Source organism: Heterodontus francisci, chromosome 5 (assembly GCF_036365525.1).
Source record: "Heterodontus francisci isolate sHetFra1 chromosome 5, sHetFra1.hap1, whole genome shotgun sequence".
Lineage (NCBI taxonomy): Eukaryota > Metazoa > Chordata > Chondrichthyes > Heterodontiformes > Heterodontidae > Heterodontus > Heterodontus francisci.
This window is the reverse complement of record NC_090375.1, coordinates 86,001,718-86,017,891: the sequence shown is the minus strand read 5'-3', so window position 1 is coordinate 86,017,891 and position 16,174 is coordinate 86,001,718. Positions and strand designations below refer to the sequence as shown.

The 16,174-nt window shown below is 44.3% G+C and overlaps 1 protein-coding gene across 4 annotated transcripts in view; it reads left to right on the top strand.

The window, feature by feature from the left end:
• The window catches only part of greb1l (GREB1 like retinoic acid receptor coactivator), a 405,959-nt gene that overhangs the window by 171,033 nt on the left and 218,752 nt on the right, over positions 1-16,174 (top strand). For 3 of the 4 annotated variants that reach the window (XM_068031724.1, XM_068031723.1, XM_068031721.1), the window contains exon 2: positions 2,088-2,203. The exons of the other annotated variant lie outside the window; for it this stretch is intronic. The gene's annotated coding sequence lies outside the window, so the exon portion shown is untranslated. The remainder of the gene's footprint in view (positions 1-2,087; positions 2,204-16,174) is intronic. 4 annotated transcript variants of the gene reach the window in all.

Below are 16,174 nucleotides of genomic sequence, written 5' to 3'. Positions count from 1 at the left end.
AACCAACGAATCAGATCTATGCTCTGCAGTCCTGCCACATCCAGCCGTGAATGGTGGTGGACAATTAAACAAATAACTGGAGGAGGTGGCTCCACAAATATCCCCATCCTCAATGATGGGGCCGCCCAGCACATCAGTACAAAAGATAAGGCTGAAGCATTTGCAACAATCTTCAGCCAGTAGTGCCGAGTTGATGATCCATCTCGGCCTCATCCTGAAGTCCCCAGCATCAGAGATGCCAGACTTCAGCCAATTCGATTCATTCCGCATGATATCAAGAAATGACTGAAGGCACTGAATACTGCAAAGGCTGTGGGCCCTGACAATATTCCGGCAATAGTACCGAAGACCTGTGCTCCAGAACTTGCCGCACCCCTAGCCAAGCTGTTCCAGTACAGCTACAACACTGGCATCTACCCTGCAATGTGGAAAATTGACCGGGTATGTCCTGTACACAAAAAGCAGGACAAGTCCAACCCGGCCAACTACCACACCATCAACCTACTCTCAATCATTAGTAAAGTGATGGAAGGTGTCATCAACAGTGCCATCAAGCGGCACTTGCTTAGCAATAACCTGCTCAGTGATGCTCAGTTTAGGTTCTGCCAGGGCCACTCAGCTCCTGACCTCATTATAGCTTTGGTTCAAACATGGACAAAAGAGCTGAACTCAAGAGGTGATGCCTTGATATCAAGGCAGCATTTGACCGAGTATGGCATCAAGGTGCCTGAGCAAAACTGAAGTCAATGGGAATCAGGGGGAAAACTCTGCGCTGGTTGGAGTCATACCTAGTGCAAAGGAAGATGGTTGTGGTTGTTGGAGGTCCATCATCTGTGCTCCAGGACATCACTGCAGGATCTCCTCAGGGTTGTGTCCTGGACCCAACCATCTTCAGCTGCTTCATCAATGACCTTCAGTCAGAAGGTCAGAAGTGGGCATGTTCGCTGATGATTGCACAATGCTCAGCACCATTTGCAACTCCTCAGACAGTGAAGCAGTCCGTGTAGAAATGCAGCAAGACTTGCACAATATCCAGGCTTGGGCTGATAAGTGGCAAGTAACATTCGCACCACACAAATGTTAGGCAAGGGCCATCTCCAACAAGGGAGAATCTAACCATCTCCCCTTCACATTCAATGGCATTACCATCGCTGAATCCCCCTCTATCAACATCGCAGGGGCTACCATTGACCAGAAACTGAACTGGAGTAGCCATACAAATACCTTGGCTACAAGAGCAGGTCAGAGGCTAGGAATCCTGTGGCGAGTAACTCACCTCCTGACTCCCCAAAGCCTGCCCACCATCTACAAGGCACAAGTCAGGAGTGTGATGGAATACTCTCCACTTGCCTGGATGGGTGCAGCTCCAATAACACTCAAGAAGCTCGACACCATCCAGGACAAAGCAGCCCGCTTGACTGGCACCCCATCCACAAACATTCATTCCCTCCACCACCGATGCACAGTGGCAGCTGTGTGTACCATCTACAAGATGCACTACAGCAATGCACCAAGGCTCCTTAGACAGCACCTTCCGAACACGCGACCTCTACCAACTAGAAGGACAAGGGCAGCAAATACATGGGAACACCACCACCTGCAAGTTCCCCTCCAAGTCACACACCATCCTGACTTGGAACTATATCACAGTTACTTCACTGTTGCTGGGTCAAAATCCTGGAATTCCCTTCCTAACAGTACTGTGGGTGTACCTATCTCACATGGACTGCAGTGGTTCAAGAAGGCAGCTCACCACCACCTTCTCAAGGGCAATTAAGGATGGGCAATAAATGGTAGCCTAGCCACCGATGCCCACATCCCATGAATGAATAAAAAAAAGACTCTCAGACTTAAGTGTTTCTGGCAGATCCTCCTTCGAAAGCAATTCCCCAGAAAGACAGAGCTTTAGCTGCTATCTAATATCAAAATGAATATGTTTCCACAATGTATTTTCATAGGAAACAACTGGAGGATTAGTACAAATTTGAATTTTCTGCTGCAGTGAATGTGAGAGCTTAGCTGGCTGGGTTGAAGAAACATGAATTCCTTTCACTTCTCTCATGAATGTCTGGTTTTCTTTTATCCAGGAGCCATAACTTCTGCCACTGAGAAGACTTCCTGACTGTGGATACACCAGTGGTATTTTTCGACTTGTCGCATAAAAATGAATGCATTTCCAGAAGGTTAACTGAAAGAAAAGGAGGTAAAGAGAAAATGCATTCCTGTATCCCTGCATACTGCATTGTTAAGACATTAATTTAAACATCAGTCATTTTAAGTTTCATTAGTTTACTTCTCTGATTTGAAGAGACTGTGAGGGAAATATTTCTCAACCAGCAGTTTATCATGATTATTTACTATAATTTTTGTGAGGGGTTGAATATTCTCCACACTTGTTGCTGAACGAATGAGCCAGTAACTTTTTCACTAGTGCATCTTTGGCCTGATCTCTGATACGGTCTTGGGATGACTCCCTGTTTTTTTTCTCCCATTGTGCAGAACATCCTTGACAACAATTGATGCATTCACACAACAGTATGGCAAAGCTTAGCATCTTGACAGCATAGGGGTTAAAACTGTGACTTGCACTTCACCTACAATACTTCATTTTCCTTTTGTTGTCAGCAGCATTTTCCTTCCAAAATGGCAGGTAAGTTAAGTCCCCTGCTGCATGTCCTCTGCCAATACCATTTTGTAACTGGGCATTAAGAAGTGTGCAAGATTAAGTTGGGATACTTTATATTTCCCCACTTGCTCACCTTTTTTTTTAAGGAAGCACCCAGCCTATGCTTTCCATCTCCTTGTTTGACGTGTCTTGTTGGAAATTTACCATTTGGTTAATTGGTTGCATGAAACTGTGGTATTGAATCCTGCAGCTCTTATGACCACCTAGCCATTCGGCTACAGGTTTCAATAAAAGTGCTATTGTTGCTCATGATATCAAGGAGGGAAAGTTATAAGTTAAAGATCAAAATTGTTGATCTACTTTGATATGAACCATGCCGGGTCAGAGGTATTGTTCTGTAATTCTGGAAACTGTATTTGTGTTCTGGGTGTACTGTTCATTTGACTAGACTGAGCATGTTCTGTCAGGGCAAAATGTGTAATTGTAATTTAATCATTACTTTTTGTAATAAATTGACCTAAAGAGCACAAGCTTAACCCTATTTATAATCTCTATCTGGTCCAATGTCCTAGAAAATATATCAGATTCCCTGGTGGAGTAATATTTCTGAAGGAACATATGGCAGGTGCTTCCAACTATGTGATTGTTATAAAGATTCCTGATGAAGGCTGCAGCTAATGCTGTAAAAGTTGTTTCACTGGATGTCAGCAGATGAATGAATCAGCATGAGCTCCATTTTGCTGAAACAGATGGGACAGGTCTTTACCAAAATCAGAACCTAGCCCTTTTGAAAACAAATGAAAGTGAGCCTGGGAGAAACTGGAAATGGGAGGCTGCTGGTTACAAAGAAAAAGTGCAAAATAGTGCAAGAAGGTGGAGGGTGAAGGAAAAAGATTTTTAGAAAGTTAGTGATTGAGAGAATGTATTATAATCAAATTCTTTATATTTTCCTACTCATCATACCTGACCCCTCTCTCGTATTGCACTGCAGTTCTAAAGGCACCGACATCCTTTTAGTACTTCATCCAAATGATCATTATTCAGGGTGGAATTTGCGCTTTGTGATAGTAACATAGAAAATAAATTGCTTCTATGCCTTCGATAAAATATTGGACAAAGGAAATTCATGCAAACACATCCAGTAAACTACTGTGCAGGGCGATTTTAGCCCATTGGTGGTCCAGAGCACTGAGTATCAATAACAACAACAACTTGTATTAATATAGCACCTTTAGTGTAGTAAAATGCCCCAAGGCACTTCAGAGGAGTGTTATCAAACAAAATTTGACACCAAGCCACATAAAGAGACATTAGGGCAGATGACCAGAAGCTTAGTCAAAGATGTAGGTTTTAAGGAGTGTTTTAATGGAGGAAAGAGGGCAGAGAGGTTTTGGGAGGGAATTCCAGAGCTTTAGGGCCTTGACAGCTGAAGTCACAGCTGCCAATGGTGGAGTGATTAAAATCGGAGATGCTCAAGAGGCCAGAATTGAAGGAGTGCATATATCTCGTAGGGTTGTAAGGCAAGAGGAGATTACAGAAATAGGGAGCGGGTGAGGCCATGGAGGGATTTAGAAACAAGGATGAGTATTTTAAAATTGAGGCATTGCCGGAATGGGAATTGTTAGTGAAGAACTTTTAAAATAATTTAGTTTTAAACATACATTGAAACTTTTTGATGCATTTATTATTTATATAATACTCTTTTAAAACCTGAGCTTGGTAGTACCTAATTGCTGCCTCTTCTCTTTGATTTACAACCTTGATGGTCCCCTATACTATAAGCCTTGGTCTTCATCTGGGCTCCTCAACACAAATAAATTTATAACAAAGTAAGGAACTCCATGCTGAAAGGATTAAGGGTCTGATGCTGACTTTGTGCCCACTTCTATTGTTTAGTGTGGTAATGAAATCAGACTAGTTTTCAATAGAGAACAGATTTGAAATATATTGCTCATTGTGCCCTTGGAGCAGAAGTGAAACCCACCAGAATTACAGGGTCATTGCCACAAACCAGGTTAAATTTACTGCTTTTTAGATTGCAGCAATGGGACCCAAACCATTTATCAGTAAAGCTTTTGTGGAAAACTTGCGAGCCGTGGAGCAAGTAGGGAAGGGTGACTGTATGACACTTTGCATTCAAATTCGTGACCAGGTGCTAGGAGGAAGCAGCATCAAACTGGCTTGACATGGGATGAATGCAGCAGGCCTGACGTGATGCTGAAACAAACGCAGAGGTCATAGGGCGGATGAATGTGGGTCACTAAGGCACTCTGGGGGGTGTATTTTGTTACTTTATAAAGCATGCTTTCAAAACCTTAAAGAATTTGATATAATAAACTGTGATTTGTGAATATTTTCTTAATGAAACGGGAGAGTATGTTTTTATCTAAGGATGTCTTGAAGAATTATGTTGTTTTTATGAATTTCAGTCTTTTTTGCTGTACATGTACCTTATTTAATCTTTTTACAACATGAGAAAGACAGTTATGCTATTAAAAATTGTTTCTGGTGAGATTAAATAATATAAATTAGATTCACCAATCTAAGAGAAATTACATCGTCTCAGAATTCCAGAAACTCTGGCTTTAGGATTTTATGCCTTACAAAGACTGAACAGAATTTTGAAAATGAGTGTGTCTTTCGCCAAACCTTTTCATGTTACTCAACCATGTTCTAGAATTAAATATTTCTTTCAAAATATTAATGTGATACCTGAAGTGCTAATTATTTTTAAAAGGCTGCAATATTTTCACACAAAATAATTCATAAAATGGGATCGTTTAGGGTCAGGAGCAGGCCTTTGTATGTGAAGAAGAATGAAATGCCACAAGGGTCGTCTCTTGGGATCTGGCACGTGCCAGAAAAAAGCTTTCTGCTTCACAGCACAGTCTTTAGTTCCAGTCAGTGTCCCACACACTACAAACTAGAGCATTTTAGAGAGCGATTGAAACATCAATGAAGCTTTACATGCAGCAGGGAAAAGAACCTTAAAGCAGATGATAAAAAGGTAGGAAGATGTTTATGAAATGTGCTCTTGTAAAGTGGTGAGTCTGTTTGCACTGCTTGGGAATTGGGCTGTGAATCCGCCCCTAGTGATGTTTGAGATTCCTCAGAGAACTAGGAGTGTTTACTTTACCAAGGAATCTGTGGTATGTCAGGGAATAGAGGTTCTTAGATCTAGTATTCTGGCAATTGACTAAAACATTCCTTTTAATGATGAGAAAAGAATTTCCAAAGCAGTAAACAAGTAGAATTCAAACCACATCTAATCTTGAAAACGCAAATGCATAATATTGGGATATTTGCAGATTTAAATTTTATATTTTTAATTTAAAGTATTTCTGCTGAGAGAAAGTTTTATTTATCTTGAATTATTCTCTGCGTACAGATTGTTGTCTATCTTGGGAGCAAGGAACAAGGTATTATGTTACTGCTTGTGAAATATTTTCAAGGTTTTTAAAAACAAAACAAAATCGCTAGAACCATATTAAATGTTTTAGTTGACATATTTGCTCCCTTATCATAATGCTGGGAGAAAATTATTTTATTGTTAGTGGACGAGTTTTATTTCTGAATTTTTAGAATGAAAGTAAGAGTGATTAGGGCTGCTGTGATGACTCAGTGAATTCATCTACTGAGTAGTTGTGTCAAAAAGAGCAAGGATGGCCTGGATTCAAACACCAGTCTGCTGAGTTAGCTGATCTCAGCCAGGACAGCTGTAGGGAAGCTACAATTTGCCTCATTGCCTCTGAGTGCAGGAGGGAAATTCGACCATGGTTCCTGCTCCTGAATGTTATTCAGCAGCCCCTGCAGGGAATGTGCATGCATGGATATCGGACGTGGAAAAGATTGGGTTTGGCTGCAATGACTGCTGTCCAAACCCTGCAGGGACGAATAGTTCGCCCAAATTCACCGTCCAAGCTCACAACTAAAGAAAAACAGAAAATGCTGGAAATACTCCGCAGGTCAGGCAGCATCTGTGGAGAGAAAAAGAGTTAACGTTCATCAGAACTCACAATTAAGCATGTGGGTGAGGTATTGGATGGTGCTCCTTGCCTATGTTGCCTTTCCCTAGAGAGGAGTCAACAGTTCAGGAGAGGCAAGGAGGGGGAAAATCAGCCAAGAAAAGCAAAACAAGAATGTACATGGTGGAGTTTCAAAATTGATTGTGCTCCTGGCTGGTAACGTTTAGTTCTTAACTGGAAACTTGATAATACAGCAGGAATCCATGTCAAAGTCTTGCTAGTTGGTTTACCCTCAAATTTGATTCTCACTGATAGGGCTGTGCCCCAATTGCAAGAGAATTGTAGGAGAGTTAAATATGATACAAGGTGAATGCTGCACCTCAGATTGGTTTTTAGTCCCATTCAGTGCACTGTGGGAAACAATATTTGTATGTAATGTATTTATCATCCAAATGGGAACTACAAAAACCATTCACATTTAAGAAGTGAAATATGCTGAATGCAAAATCTCCCCAACTCCAATAGTTAACTTAATTTTTTCCCTCTTATAACTGTTTATATTGGATTTTAAAGTGGATGGATTGGGAGAATTCTGTTTTTGTCCTGGATTTAGGAGAATTTGAGGAGGCTGGGGTGGGGGGGCGGGGGGGGAGAGTTTGCATTGTTTGATGTCAGTTATGAATTATAGGTGGAAAAACTTGCTTGGTTTTTCTTATAAGGGAGCGTGTAAATGATCATTAATTTAATTCCTCTTCAACTGCAGTATCTTTTGCCAGTGTTGATTATCATTTCCACAGAATGTGGGCGGTGGTCTGCTCCCAGGTGATCTCCCAATATCACTGTGGGTCAGGTTCCAGGAAGTGTGAGAGAGATGAATTGCTAATTCACCTTCCAATTTGCTTTTTTCTTCTCTTTCCTATGAAGTATCTTGCTGGCTCTCTGTTAATCTATTCACATAGCTGGGAATTGACTAATTGCTTAACTTAAAACAAGGATTTTTGAGTGACAGGTGTGTATTAGTGTGACTTAACCTGGGGAGTCAAGTGCTCAGCTACACGACCCTTCTTATGGTATATTGTAATGTTTGCAGGCTTGTGAGGTATGTTACTAAATCTATTGCAAATTGCAAGAGGGGTCATATGTATGAGAAGGTTTTATACAGAATAATTGGTGAAGGGTGAATTACTATTGTATATATTGTTCAGCTGCTTTTTGGCCAATGTGTCCATAATTGACTGTGAGCCCAAAGCTATGGGGGCGGAGAGGTCCATGTCATAGAGAGAGTCAGCACTGAAACAGGCCCTTCGGTCCACCAAGTCTGTGCCGACCATCAACCACCCATTTTATACTAATCCTACATTAATCCCATATTCCCTACCATATCCCCACCTTCCCTCGATTCTCCTACCACCTACCTACACTAGTGGCAATTTACAATGGCCAACCTGCAAGTCTTTGGCTGTGGGAGGAAACTGGATCACCTGGCAGAAACCCACGCAGTCATAGAGAAAACTTGCAACCTCCACACAGGCAGTACCCAGAATTGAACCTGGGTCACTGGAGCTTTGAGGCTGCAGTGCTAACCACTGTGCCGCCCTGTCCTTCTGTAGTTTTTTCCTAGATGCTTTATTATTTTATATAATGCATACAACCATTCATGCAAACTGCTGATTTCTGAGGGTTGATGGATTATAGGAACAAAGGAAGCCTTTGATAATGGATAGCAATGAATTGCATAATAGAACTACTTCAACAATAAGTATTGCTGGAGGCCTATATCTACATTGCTATTCCAGCATTGTTGCTTCCAGAGACACCAAGGAAAACCATGCATTTGGATGAGTGGCACCTCTGGAGGTAGCAACAACACATGCTTTTGACGTAATAAAGTGTTCCAAGGCACATCATAGGAGTGTTGCCAAAAAAAATTTGATTCTGAGTCATGTAACGAGATGTTAGAACAAATAACTAAAAGCTTGGTCAAAGAGGTAGGTTTTAAGGAGTGTCTTAATGGAGCAGGGGTAGACCGAGAGGTTTAGGTCCAGAATTCCAAAGCTTTATAGGCCTTGGCAGTTGAAAACGCAGCCACCAAAGGTGGAGCACTTAAAATCTGGGGTGCTCAAGAGAGCAGAATTAGATGAGTGCAGAGATCTGAGAGGATGTAGGGCCGTAGAGGTTCCAGACATAGGGAGGGGCAAGGCCATGGAGGGATTTGAAAACGAGGATGATAATTTTAAAATTGAGGTGTTGCCGGACTGGGAACCAATGTGAGTGTGGAGAGGGCTGATGGGTGAATGGGACTTAGTGTGAAATAGGATACGAGCAGCAGCATTTAGAATGAACTCAAATTTATAGAGCGTGGAAGATGGGAAGTTGGTCAGTAATGCATTTAGTCAAGTCTAGAGGAAACAAAGGCATGGATAAAGGTTTCAGTAGCAGATGAACTGAGGCAGGGAGGGAGTCGGAAAATGTCACTGAGGTGGAAGTAGCGATCCTGGTGATGGCGCAGATATATGCTCAGATCTTATCTCTGGGTCGCATGTGACACCGAGGTTGTGAACTGTCTGGTTCAGCCTCAGACAGTTGCCAAGGAGAGGGATGGATTCGGTGGCGAGGGAATGTACATGTGGAACCTGACATTGCTTTTTCAAACGGCGTCATTGAGGGGCAATGTGTAGATGTAGGAAGGGCCCAAGGATAAATTATTGGGGGATCCCAGAGGTAACTGTGTGGAAGCGGGAAGAGAAGCCATTGCAGTTGATACTCTGGCTACAACTGGATAAATGAGAATAGAACCGGGTGAGTGCAGTGCCACCCAGTTGGATGGCAGAGGAGAGGTGTTTGAGGAGGATGCTGCGGTCAGCCGTGTCTAAGGCTACAGACAGGTCGCGAGGATGAAGGGGGATAGTTTAACATGATCACCATCAGATAGATAGTCATTTGTGACTTTGATTAGACCGTTTCAGTGCCGTGTCATCAGTCCCTTACAAACTTCATGACGCTATTGCCGAAATCAATCCTGTTGGCTTGGCAGCTCTGCAAAGTACGTGCACCATGAATTGCAATAAAAATTTGACATGGTTCGAAAAGGCAGGCAAAGAACTTGCTTGCTGCATCATTACTGAGAAGTACATGAATATGCTGGGGGCGGACAGAGACTATTAAACCAACCCACCCCAACCCATCAGGGAGGTTTGGACAGAGGAGGGCTTAAAATCGGGACAATTGACTTACTGGCCCAACGTTCCCACCCAGTGCCATTTTCTTTTCATTGACTTTCAAGTTGGTCCAGATTGTCACTACAGGCGTGGATTGAATTGTAAAATTTATGGCCCGATGATATAATTGGTGCCTTGACAGTATTTTAACTATAACTCAGGGAAGGCCGGCTTGGTGGCAAACCCAAAAGGAAAATCTGGCAAGAGGCAGCAGAGGGGTCAGAAGATGCCAAGTTAAATTTTACTTTTTAGTATTTGTGAGGATTCTTGGTGATCACAGGAGGAGCAGTAGTGCTTCTCCAGGCCCTCGAATAGGCTCCTTTTTTTATTCGTTCATGGGATGTGGGTGTCGCTGGTTAGGCCAGCATTTATTGCCCAAACCTAATTGCCCTTGAGAAGGTGGTGGTGAGCTGCCGCCTTGAACTGTTGCAGTCCATGTGAGGTAGGTACTCCCACAGTGCTGTTAGAAAGGGAGTTTCAGGATTTTGACCCAGCGACAGTGAAGGAACGGTGATATAGTTCCAAGTCAGGATGGTGTGTGGATTGGAGGGGAACTTGTAGGTGGTGGTGTTCCCATGCAACTGCTGCCCTTGGCCTTCTAGGTGGTATAGGTTGCAGGTTTGGAAGGTCCTGTCTGAGGAGCCTTGGTGCATTGCTGCAGTGCATCTTGTAGATGGTACACACTGCTGCCACTGTGCGTCAGTGGTGGAGGGAGTGAATGTTTGTGGATGGGGTGCTAAACAAGTGGTTTCTTTGTCCCGGATGGTGTCGTGCTTCTTGAGTGTTGTTGGAGCTGCACCCATCCTGGCAAGTGGAGAGTATTCCATCACACACCTGACTTGTGCCTTGAAGATGGTGGACAGGCTTTGGGGAGTCAGGAGGTGAGTTACTCACCACACGATTCCTAGCATCTGACCTGCTCTTGTAGCCACGGTATTTATATGGCTATCCAGTTCAGTTTCTGGTCAATGGTAACTCCCCAGGATGTTGAAAGGGGATTCAACGATGGTAATGCCATTGAATGTCAAGGGGAGATGGTTAGATTCTCTTTTGTTGGAGATGGCACTTATCTGCCCAAGCTTGGATATTGTCCAGGTCTTGCTGCATTTCTACACAGACTGGTTCAGTATCTGTGGAGTCGCGAATGGTGCTGAACATTGTGCAATCATCAGCAAACATCCCCACTTCTGACCTTATGATTGAAGGAAGGTCATTGATGAAGCAGCTGAAAATGGTTGGGCCCAGGACACAACCCTGAGGAACTCCTGCAGTAATGTCCTGGAGCTGAGATGATTGACCTTCAACAACCAGAACCATCTTCCTTTGTGCTAGGTATGATTCCAACCAGCAGAGAGTTTTCCCCCGATTCCAATTGACTCCAGTTTTGCTCGGGCTCCTTGATGCCATACTCGGTCAAATGCTGCCTTGATGTCAAGGGCAGTCACTTTCACCTCACCTCTTGAGTTCAACTCTTTTGTCCATGTTTGAAGCAAGACTGTAATGAGGTCAGGTGCAGAGTGGCCCTGGCGGAACCCAAACTGAGTTTCACTGAACAGGTTATTGCTAAGCAAGTGCCGCTTGATAGCACTGTTGACAACACCTTCCATCATTTGTCTTGCTTTTTGTGTACTGGACATACCCGGGCAATTTTCCACATTTCCAGGTAGATGCCAGTGTTGTAGCTGTACTGGAACAGCTTGGCTTGGAGCACGGCAAGTTCTGGAACACAGGTCTTCGGTACTATTGCTGGAATGTTGTAAGGATCCATATCCTTCGCAGTATCCAGTGCCGTCAGTCGTTTCTTGATATCACATGGAGTGAATCGAATTGGCTGAAGTCTGGCATCTGTGATGCTGGGGACTTCAGGATGAGGCCGAGATGGATCATCCACTCGGCACTTCTGCCTGAAGATTGTTGCAAATGCTTCTGCCTTATCCTTTGCACTGATGTGCTGGGCTCCCCCATCATTGAGGATGGGGATATTTGTGGAGCCACCTCTTCCAGTTAGTTGTTTAATTGTCCACCACCATTCACAGCTGGATGTGGCAGGACTGCAGAGCTTAGATCTGATCCGTTGGTTGTGGCATGCTGCATACGCTGTTTGGCATGCAAGTAGTCCTTTGTTGTAGCTTCATCAGGTTGACACCTCATTTTGAGGCATACCTAATGCTCTCCTGCACTGTTTATTGAACCAGGGTTGATCGCCCGCCTAGATGGTAATGGTAGAGTGGGGTATATGCTGAGCCATGAGATTACAGATTGTGGCAGAGTATAATTCTGCTACTGTTGATGGCCCACAGTGCTTCATAAATGCCCAGTTTTGCATTGCTAGATCTGTTTGAAATCTATCCCATTTGGCATGAAGGAGGGTATCCTCAATGTGAAGATGGGACTTCGTCTCCACAAGGACTGTGCGGTGGTCACTCCTGCCAACACTGTCATGGACAGATGCATCTGCGGCAGACAGATTGGTGAGGATGAGGTCAAGTATGTTTTTTCCTCTTGTTGGTTCCCTCACCACCTGCCGCAGACCCAGTCTAGCAGCTATGTCCTTTAGGACTCGGCAAGCTCGGTCAGTAGTGGTGCTACCGAGCCACTTCAATGGACATTGAAGTCCCCCACCCAGAGTACATTCTATGCCCTTGCCACCCTCAGTGCTTCCTCCAAGTGGTGTTCAACATGGAGGAGTACTGATTCATCAGCTGAGGGCGGGGGGGGTGGGGGGGATGGCGGGCGTTGGTTGGCGGTGGTGGTGGGGGGGGGAAGGTGGTAATCAGCAGGAGGTTTCCTTGCCCATGTTTGACCTGATGCCATGAGACTTCATGGTTGATGTTGAGGACTCCCAGGGCAACTCCCTCACGACTGTATACCACTGTGCCGCAACCTCTGCCAGGTCTGTCCTGCCGGTGGGACAGGATATACCCAGGGATGGTAATGGCGGTGTCTGGGATATTGTCATTAAGGTATGATTTGGTGAGTATGACTGTCAGGCTGTTGCTTGACTAGTCTGTAGGACAGCTCTCTCAACTTTGGTACAAGCCCCCAGATGATAGTAAGGAGGACTTTGCAGGGCCGACAGGGCTGCATTTGCCTTGTCATTTCCAGTGTCTAGGTTGATGCTGGGTGGTCCGTCCGATTTCATTCCTACAGCTCTACAGCCTCCCCTCCTTATACTTTTGGTTCCTCTTCCCACATACATCCCCGCAGCACTTAACCTTATGCCGGGGATCTTTTCCTTCGGCCTGGCCCCACCAGAATTCCCACCACCTTGATGTCATTCCCACTGGCTTCAAGTGGGAGGCACATGTCAAATATTAAAATGAGGCACAGGCATTAAAAGTGATTGGGTCTTGCTCCATTCTCCTCTACTGAGTGCACTGGCCACTTTAGGCTCCCCCACGTACTGATCCCACCCCAAGATAAAAGCAATTCAATGGTGTCCAGAAAAGGTGTTTAAAGACCAGTGTAATTTCTCAAAGTAATGAAAAAGCTAGGGGCTGAATTTTCAATTGCACTTGGGGCAGGGTGCGGGTAGGCCCGGAAAATCGTGCGCTTGGAAGACGTCACTGGTTCCGATGCCTCAGTGACGTGATTAAAATTTCAAAGGGAGTGCAGGAGGGGGAACCAGCAACCTGCACGCCTCCAGTTAATTGCCTGTTGAGCTTGTTGTGGAGCTCGTTTAGGAGTATGAGGAGCAACAGTTAGCAATTTTCAAATGGCAAGCACGGGGAACAGGAAGGGTCTGGGGCACAGTTGTCGGGAACACAGTGAGAAGCCATTAGTGCTCATGACTACAGTGTGTAAAAGTCATATAAAAGGGGAGATTTAAACTCAGTTGCTCATGCAGTGGCACAGAGTTGCCATCGCTAAAGCTGAGAGGCTTGATTTTGTGAGGAGAGAATGTTTGGTTTCTTGAGAGGAATGTGAGCCTGCTGGCATCTGTGACCACCTCTAGCCATGCCCGCTTTGTCTGGCTCACTGGAGCTCCCCTTCCAGATGGAGGAAAGAGTACAGCTCTCCTGTCTGTCACAGCCTCACTCCAGGCCTTAAGGGGATAACAGAAAAACATGGGGCTGCCCACACCACTGCTGGCCCTCTGCTCTCCCTGCTGATCCATTAGGTCATGGTTGCCATTTATCAATTAAATTATCCCTCCGTGCTTAGCTTCTGCCCCCTGCCCATGCCAATTGGGCGCCAATCTCAGCTCTGGGCCAATTAGTGGTTGACACTTCGAAAATTACTTTGCATCACTGACACTGACACGGTGTGGGCTCGGGACCCGGGAATGTTCTGGGTGTCAGGTTCCCAACCCAAGAATGAAAATTCAGCCCTTCCTGTTATTTTGGACAGAAAAGCACAGATCAACTTACATTCAGTCGAACCACTCTTCTGGTCATGTGAAACTAATAGCTCCAGCTTTACAACTACATAAATTTCCATTTTTAAGTTGTGTAAATTACTACCTGTTCCAAAGGTAGCGTCATTATGGGGCCCAGTAAACAAATATTCAGAATTGTCTAAAAGTTAGCAAAGGAGAAAAAAAAGTTAAGAAAATGACATCAAAAAGCAAATTTATCTTTTTTATTTTAAAGGGTTAGAGCATGATTCTGTTTATCCCCATATCCACTCCAGAAATTGTGGGCCTGAAGTGCTCTGTTCATCTTACTTCCTTTTCTTACTAAGCAGTACTTAGGTAATTTAATGTTCCATGGCAGCTGTTCCAGACAGTGGATCCAATAAAATAGAAACTGTAGAATAATCCACTAGGATCAAAGTTGCAGTTAGTAACCTTGAAATATGAAAACAGAAATACAAAACAGAAAATACTGAGACCTTGGGGGGAATTTTAACCCCACCACCTCGTGGAAACCGGGTGCAGGGATAGTTAAAATGGAGCCTCTTGCCATGATCCCACCAACTGCAGTTTTAAATTCCAGGTGCTAAAGACCGGAAGCTGGCAGGGGGCTTTTTAAATATGCAGGTCAGGGACTCATGACATCCTCAGGACTCGATTGCCATTTTAACATTGGCCTGTGGCTTTCCCAACAAGCTGGATGCTGGTCACTGGCAGAAGAGACCCCTCATGATGAGACTATATTGTTTCTTTGTGGTGTCCCTAAAAGGAAAGTGTAGGCCTTCCCTGTACCAGAATCCTACCCCTTCCCAAAGCACTGACTGCCCAGAATTAGGGGTTTAGGTGGTGGCATAGTGGTAATGTCAGTAGATTAGTAATCCAGAGCCCAGGCTAATGATCTGCAGACACGGCTTCGAATCCCACCACGGCAGATAAATTAAATCTGGAATTAAAAGCTACTTTAATGGTGACCATGAAGCCATTGTCGATTGCTGTGAAACCCATCTGGTTCACCAATGTCCTTTAGTGAAGGCAATCTGCTGTCCTTACCTGGTCTGGCCTACATGTGACTCCAGACCCACAGCAATGTGGTTAACTCTTACATGCCCTCTGAAATGGCCCAGAAAGCCACTCAGTTCAAGGGCAATTAGGGATGGGCAATAAATGGTGGCCTTGCCAGCGACACCCACGTCCCACAAAACGAATATGAAAAAAACCTATTAGCCTCCTGTCCCACACAGATCAGTTTGGGTTGCTTGATATTAACAGCTGGGTAGACACCACCCACCCACTTCTTGGCTGTCACCACTTAAAAATGTTAATAAGGTAAAAATGTTCATAAGGTGTCCTGCATCTCCATGATGGGACACTGAAACGCCCCGCCATCCGCAGGTATTAAAACGGTGGTGCGTGTGCAGCGGGTTGGGGATCCGTTCCCTGTATTTAAGACTTTATTTCACTCTGACCCTCTTCCGCAGGTTGTGGGGTGGTTAATATCAAAGCCATAGTGCATAACATTAACCCTTTCTATAACAGAAGGTATTAAAATGTCTCCCCTTGAAATATTGAAAGAATGTGGGAAAACAGAATGAACTTTTCCCCTCCCCTTCTCTCTTAGAAGTGTTCATTACTTGCTTGAGTATGCTTTCACTGGGTCTGGTTGCCATCTGGTACTTTCCCTGAGTGGCCATTCTTCATCTGGCAGTTTGACAATGGGGGTGTCACAGGTGAGCCCATAATGTCCTCATTTGACATCCAAATGCATGCACTTCCAGCTGGACAGTGTTTAGCAATGGGACCACAGGTTGGTGCTGTGCCTCATTGTATTATTGCCAAGTTGGAACAATTTTGTAATACCTGTAATTCCTTGCACCAAATGCAGTTCAGATTCAATGTTGGTTGCAACATATAAGGGTTTTTTTAGGTGTTGGTTGAGGACTAAATACTGGCCAGGATGTCAAGGAGTTCTCTCTGTTTTTCTTCATATTAGTGCCATGGGATCTACTGCCCA